General features: G+C 38.6%; 1 long non-coding RNA gene across 1 annotated transcript in view; it reads right to left on the bottom strand.

Moving 5' to 3' along the window:
- Nucleotides 1-6,261: 6,261 nt before the first annotated feature.
- LOC118156678 overlaps nucleotides 6,262-7,049 on the bottom strand; it is a 17,279-nt gene continuing 16,491 nt past the window's right edge. The window contains exon 3 of the long non-coding RNA XR_004746376.1: nucleotides 6,262-6,484. This is a non-coding gene — a long non-coding RNA (uncharacterized LOC118156678). The remainder of the gene's footprint in view (nucleotides 6,485-7,049) is intronic.

Raw genomic sequence — 7,049 nt, 5'->3', positions numbered from 1 at the left:
TTAGTGGAAAAATAACTTCTGAGATGTGGTAGTCGCTACATATATCCATACTTTGATGTTCAGAACTGATGATTTTTTTTCTGTTAAATGGCTGACAGTCTGAGGACAAGACCAAACCAGCTGCCTCTTATCTACCTTCTCATGTTCCATGCACAGAGAACCAATTTAAGTTCATTAATTATATGGATAAGTGCCTTACTGGGTCCAGAACAGTTCTCAGATAGAGAACTATGTGTTTCTTCCTATTAACAAGAGCCAAAACCAGCAAATAAATCAAATAAATTAACTTTTATGGTTAGATACTAATGTTTAAAAAATTGATTTGTAAACGAACAATTTTATGGTATTGGTTTAGTACAGTTTAGGTATCTTTACCATAGAGGAAGCAAGATAGAATTTTTTTTTTTTTTTTTTTTTTTTTTTTTCCTCTTTAAAGTTTTTGCAGACTAAATTTTGCCTCTGCAGTACCTTGACTTTGATGCTTGCAGTGTGTCATTGTTATGGCTGAGATAAAGTTAATTTTATTTGTAGAGACTTGTATGATGCTGTGTTTTGGATTTTTGATGAAAATAGTGGTGCTAAGACCCCAGTGTTTAGTTGTTGCAGAGTGGTGCTTACACTAAGTCAAGGACTTTCCATTTTCTCATACTGCTCTGCCAGAGAGGAGGCTAGGGGTGCACAAGGAGCTGGGAGGGAACAGAACCAGGACAGATGACTTGAACTGGCCAAAGAATTGTCCTACACCATATGGAGCCATTCTCAGAAATAAAACTGCAGTAAAGAAGGAGGAAGTGAGGACATTCAGAGTGAAGGCATTTGTTTTCCCAATAAACTTTTACGTGTGGTAAGACCCGCTTCTCTGAAGTGGCTCATACCAGCCTGCTGATGTGAAGTGTTGAATGAATTCTTTGTTTTGCCCTGCTTGTGCACACAGCTTTTGCTTTGCCTAGTGATCTGTCTTTATCTCAAGCCATGAGGTCTCTCTCTTTCACCTCTGATTCTCACTCTCATGCTACCTGGTGAGAGAGAGAGTGAGCAGCTTGGTGGCACTCATCTTCCTGCTGAGCAGCCCTTGTTCTATATGGCTATGTGATTTTTGTAAAGCTTTCTATCAATAATTATCTAGGATATGTCTGAATGTATAATTGTTTGTTCTGTTGATAAAGTGAGAAGAATATATATATAAAAAAAAAAGGAGTGGGAGGAGAGGTTGTGTACCAATATAGACAATGGCCTGTATAACTAAGCAGAATAACATTGGTAGATAAAAACTGACTATACTGCTTTATCCTAATACCTTCGCAACCCCTTTTGCTGTTTCTTCTGACATGAACAGTGTTATGAGGTAATGAGTTCAGGAGGATAATAAACACTTAGAAATGGTTCATAATTATGTCTACTTGGAAAAGCCATGTGTTTTTCTCCATAAGAAAGGCAAGGTGAAGAGAACAGTCAAAGAAGCACCTTTGGAAGCACAGGGATCAGTAGATCCATTTTCATGAATAGTGGGTATTCACATGGGCTTGCTATCTTGACAACCAGCAATGCTACTGAAAATGATTTAGAGGTGAAGTAAATTTCAGCTTAAAGGTGAAGTAACTTCAAATTATTCATCAGTGACCTGGACGAAAGGTCAGAGTGCACTCTCAGCAACTTTGCTGATGACACAAAACTGGGAGGAGTGGCTGATAAATCAGGAGATCAGGACAGACTGGAGAGCTGGGAAGTGAGGAACAATATGGAGTTCAACAAGGGCAAGTGCAGAGTCCTGCACCTATGGAAGAATAACCCCAAGCACCAGTACAAGCTAGGGGCTCACCTGCTAGAAAGCAGCCTGGTGGAGAAAGACCAGGGAGTTCTGGTAGACAGCAGGTTGAACGTGAGTCAGCAATGTGCCCTCGTGGCCAAGAAGGTCAAGGGTACCCTGGGTGCTTTCAGAAGAGTGTTGCCAGCAGGTCAATGGAGGTGATCTTCCCCCTCTACTCAGCCCTGGTGAGGCCATAGCTGGAGCATTGTGTCCAGTTCTGGGGTCCCCAGTACAAGAGCATGAGGACTTATTAGAATGGGTCTGGAGGTAGGCCAGAAAGATGATTAGGGAAGTGGAGCATCTGCCGTGTGAGGAGAGACTGAGAGATCTGGGCCTGGAGAAGAGTGAGAGGTGCCCTTATCAATGTGTACAAATATCTGAAGGAGGGGTGTCAAGAGTATGGGCCCAGACTCTTTTCAATGGTGCCCAGCAACAGGACAAGAGCACCTGTCATACGATGACAGGCTGAGAGAAATGGGCCTGTTTAGCCTGGAAAAGAGACAACTGAGAATAGACCTCCTCAATGTGTATAAATATTTGTGGGGAGTGTGTTGAGAGGATAGAGCCCGTCTCTTTTCAGTTGTACCCAACAACAGGACAAGAGACAATAGGCCCAAACTGAAGCACAGGAAGTTCTGGCTGAATATGAGAGGACACTTCTTTACTGTGAGGGTGACAGAGCACTGGGACAGGTTGCCCAGAGAAGTGGTGGAGTCTCCTACTCTGGAGATATTCAAAACCTGCCCAGATGCCATCCTGTGCAATGTGCTCCAGGTGATTCTGCTTGGCAGGGGGGTTGGATTAGACGATCTTCAGAGGTCCCTTCCAACCTCAGCTATTCTGTGATTCTGTGTAAAGGAAGAGGTACTCTTATTACAGTATTACTACAATGAGAAGATGGAAAGAGAAACAAGAACTAACCAAAATAAAGTGTGTTAGAGATGCAAGATAAGTTTAAACAAATAATTTGCTGATCAGGAGCAAAAAGTGCGCAACACAGTCTTTGAGTCGTCTACCCATTACTAGCTTTGAAAACTCTAGAGAGTGAATGAATGAGTTTTTTTTTTTTTTTTTTTTTTTTTTTTTTTTTTTTTCGTTGGTTGTTGAATATGTAGGCATTAAAAATGTAATTTATCCAACACTGGTAAACAAGTATCATGCTGTTAAATAGTGGTGTGTTACAGAAATCAGGTTTGTCATACTGCAAGAAAAATAGTTTGGAATCACTTAATATTATGAAATATATATGATGTTAATAAAAAGACGAAGGCAGGAAACTGATAGTGGAGACTTGGGATGAACAGTCACAAAACTGACAGAGGTCTGTACATTTAATTTCAAGAGCAAAATCTTGAATTTAAATACAGAAATTTTCAATCTTCCTTTGACTCAAAAGTGTAATGACACATACAATAAATGTATTTATGTGATACCACAGTTGAAAGCAGAACTACGAACATAATCTACTACATATTTAAAAAGATGTTTTACACATGGATAATAAATAGAAATGTCAAAGACAAAAGAGACCCAGAGGAAGATAAGAACTACTTAGCAGAGCAGATATATATAACATGATTTTCCTAATTTAGCAGGTAGCTAATACTTCACCAGAGATCCATTTTTACATCAGTTTTCTATCTGAAGTTTTACATTTCTGTAGACAAATTATTTGTGCATTATGCTTCACGACTAACAGAGGGAGGAAGCATTCCTGCCTTGCAAACCTACTGTTCTCTGAGGAATGGAGAACTTGCTTCAGCACAGCAGGTATGTGTTGTGAAACAAAGATACCTCTTTCTTTCGCACTTTTACTCAGCCAGCCATTTCAAATCAGCTGCCCAAAATAGCTCAATTCTGAAAACACACTTTAAAATCATTTTATGACTATGTTTTGTCTCTATATTTTGTCTGTATACATGTCTACATATATGTTTATATTAGGGAGTTCTATCAATCATTTTGTAGGTGGTAAATTTGTCTTCAGTGAAAAGTTTAGTTTTTCCTTTGTTTGCGGTGAAAGACTTCCATGACTCATAGTGCAGGTATTATTTTTAAGGGCTTGAAGCTAACACCTCAAATGTTTGTAACTTGCAACAACAGTGGAAAATAGAAGCTTTGTGGGTCTGAGAAATTTGGATCAAGAATGAAGGAAGTCCTGTCTGATTAGGAACAGCTGAAGTTTTATTGCTGTTTTCACATAGACGTTTGTTACAAAGAGAACCTGAGAGAATCATATTCCCCTTGTGTGAAACAAAATAGAACTATGTTGTCACATCTGTAATATTGAAAACCACAGTGGTTTTTCTTTCCTTTTTTTTTTTTTTTTTTTTTTTTTTTCACCTCACACAATTGTAACACCATAGAAATCAACAATCACGTGAATGTATTTGGATGATTTCCAATCAGAGCACAAAATATCCCTGATACTACTGTGCTAAAAAAGATTCTGTGGAAAAACTCCAGGCAGAAAGTGTGCCTGGATCTACATGGCTCCTTAAGCAACCCAAAAAACAAGAAGTGAGGGAAAAACAAACAAACAAACAAACAAAAAAACCCATAAACATTAATTTGATTTCTCAAACTTTATATATCACGAATGTTTTTGTAACAAAAGTATTTTAACCCTAGCAAGTTTTGGTTATTTCCCTTTGTTTTTAGACCACAATTCTTCCAGAGCATGATTTTACAGCTGTGAGGTGTTACTAGAATATGAGGAAGCAAAGCAGGTTAATCTCAGTTCAGTTTTCAAGAATGCATGAAGCAGCATAGATTAATAAAAAAAAAAAAAAATAACAAAAGACCTGAATTTCATAATGAACTACTTTCATTGCCTCTTAGGAGAGTAACATTTTAAGGGACATAAATATGACTGCTGACACGTTGCCTTTACAGTGACTGCAGGTGTGTAGTCAAAAACACAAGAACAAAATCCCAAACAAACAAAAATAAACACCAAACAACAACAACAAAAACAACATTCATTCCTTAACTTTTTATTCTTTTAACTGAATCCCAGACCTGGTGACTAGCATGTGGTTTTCTCATTGTAGAGGTTTTTTAACACTGAGGGGCTGGTTTGATGCCAGCCCTCAGGACTAACAGAAAATAAACGAATGGACTCAATATAGCTTTTTACTATTTTTCAATTATGCAAATTATACTGAAGTATTTGCCAATCTAATTTATGTCTGTAGTGAGTAAGTTCCAGGAATATCTGTATGAGTCACTGTATTACAATAGTGTGTTGCCATTTACAACCAGCAGTCCATTTCGAAAATTGGAGGCAAAATTCATTTTCCTTTGAATCTGCAGCTAAATGTGTCAGGTGATCTGACAATGGATTGCACCCATCTCTATGGAGACAATGCATTTGTATTGTTTTGACAATTGAGATATAAACCACATCATCTTACCCTTGAATTAAGTCTTGGCGAAAACAACAGTAAAGGATTCTGGTGACTGACATTGAAATATGGTACCATGGCTGATATAAATGTAGGGCAGGTCTCACATTTTTACTGTCTTTATGCCAAAAACAGAAGAAGAATTTTCCATAAATGCTTACTTATGATGGATTCTGTGCTGGATTAATTGAGTTTAAGCATGAAATGTTCACTGGTGGGTGGTGTAATGAGAAATGTATTAGTGGCTAGCTGAAAGGGTGATTCCATTAATGAAAATAATAGCAGATTTTGTCTGTAGAGTTACTGAAGTCTGATTTATGAGCAAAAATATTAAATATAATCTTTAAAAGTCCCTATGCATTATCTGAGAGAAAGAAAAACAGGTGACCTAAAAGCAGGGATTATTAATCTACATTTAGCAATCTGAATTCCTGCTAAATTAGCTTTTGTGCAGATTATAGACAGCTTCAGTTGCTTTAAAGATATAGTACAAAATATTTGGGATTAAATTTCAGATGAAATTCAGCCTCAAATCCAACGTACCAGACATGATCCAGACTAAGAAAATATTTTCTGTGTACACAGAGAAAAACGTAAGACCTAGGGAACTACAGGCTAGTCAGTCTCACCTCTGAGCCTGGCAAGATAATGGAGCAGATTGTCCTGAAAACTGTGCTAAGGCACATGGAAAACATGGAGGTTACTGGGGAGAGCCAACATGGCTTCATTAAGGACAGATTGTGCCTGACAAACATGGTGGCCTTCTACAATGGCATTACAGCATTGGGGGATAAGGGAAGATTCACTGATAACGTCTATCTGGACTGGTGCAAAACATTTGACATTGTCACACATGACATCCTTGTTTCTAAATTGGTGACATGAATTTGATGAATGGACCACTTGGAGGTTAAGGAATTGTCTGGATGGTTGTACTCAAAGAGTTGTGCTCGACAGTTTAATGTCCAGGTGTGGTCAGTGGTGTTCCTCAGGGGTCAGTATTGGGACTGGTGCTGTTTAACATCATTGTCAGTGACATGGACAGTGAGATTGAGTGCACCCTCAGCAAGTTTGCCAATGACACCAAGCTGTGTGGTGCAGTCGACATGGTGGAGGGAAGGGATGCCATCCAGAGGGACCTGGACAGGCTCGAGAGGTGGGCCTGTGTGAAACTCATGACATTCAACAAGGCCAGCTGCAAGGTCCTGCATCTGGGTCAGGGCAATCCCAAGTACAAATACAGGCAGGGCAGAGAATTGATTGAGAACTGCTCTAATGAGAAGAACCTGAGAGTGCTGGCTGATGAGAAACTCAACATGAGCCAGAGATGTGTATTTGCAGCCCAGAAAGCCAAACACATGCTGTTGTTGCAATCAGTTTTGTTTTGTTTTGTTTTGTTTTAATAAAAATCACCTCTACCTTTCTATTGCCTCACATTGAATTTGTTGCATTAGTTGGTACAGAAAAATAATATTGCTGAACTGATTGGCCAGTATATCAGTCTCTGTGACAGAAATGTATCTCTTAAGGGGGCATGCCAGACTCTTCAAGTTGTGGCCTAATGACATAGAAAAGCTAATCTTCACCCAGTGTTTTATATTGTATGTTGCTATGGTACTGTCTCCCTTTTGAATTGCAGTCCATCTCTGAAACGGATCCATAGATTTTTATTCTATATGTGTTGACCTCAGGATATTCTTGCATTCTTGACTGTGAAAGTGATGTGATAAAGGCATCATAGACCTGGTAATTATTTAGATTCTCTTCCTTTTTGACACCACAAACTCACTTTCTTTCTTTCTTTCTTTCTTTCTTTCTTTCTTTCTTTCTTTCTT

Source organism: Oxyura jamaicensis, chromosome Z (assembly GCF_011077185.1).
Source record: "Oxyura jamaicensis isolate SHBP4307 breed ruddy duck chromosome Z, BPBGC_Ojam_1.0, whole genome shotgun sequence".
Taxonomy (NCBI): Eukaryota; Metazoa; Chordata; class Aves; order Anseriformes; family Anatidae; genus Oxyura; species Oxyura jamaicensis.
Note: the sequence above shows the minus strand (reverse complement) of the source record. Positions and strands in the feature narration are given on the sequence as shown.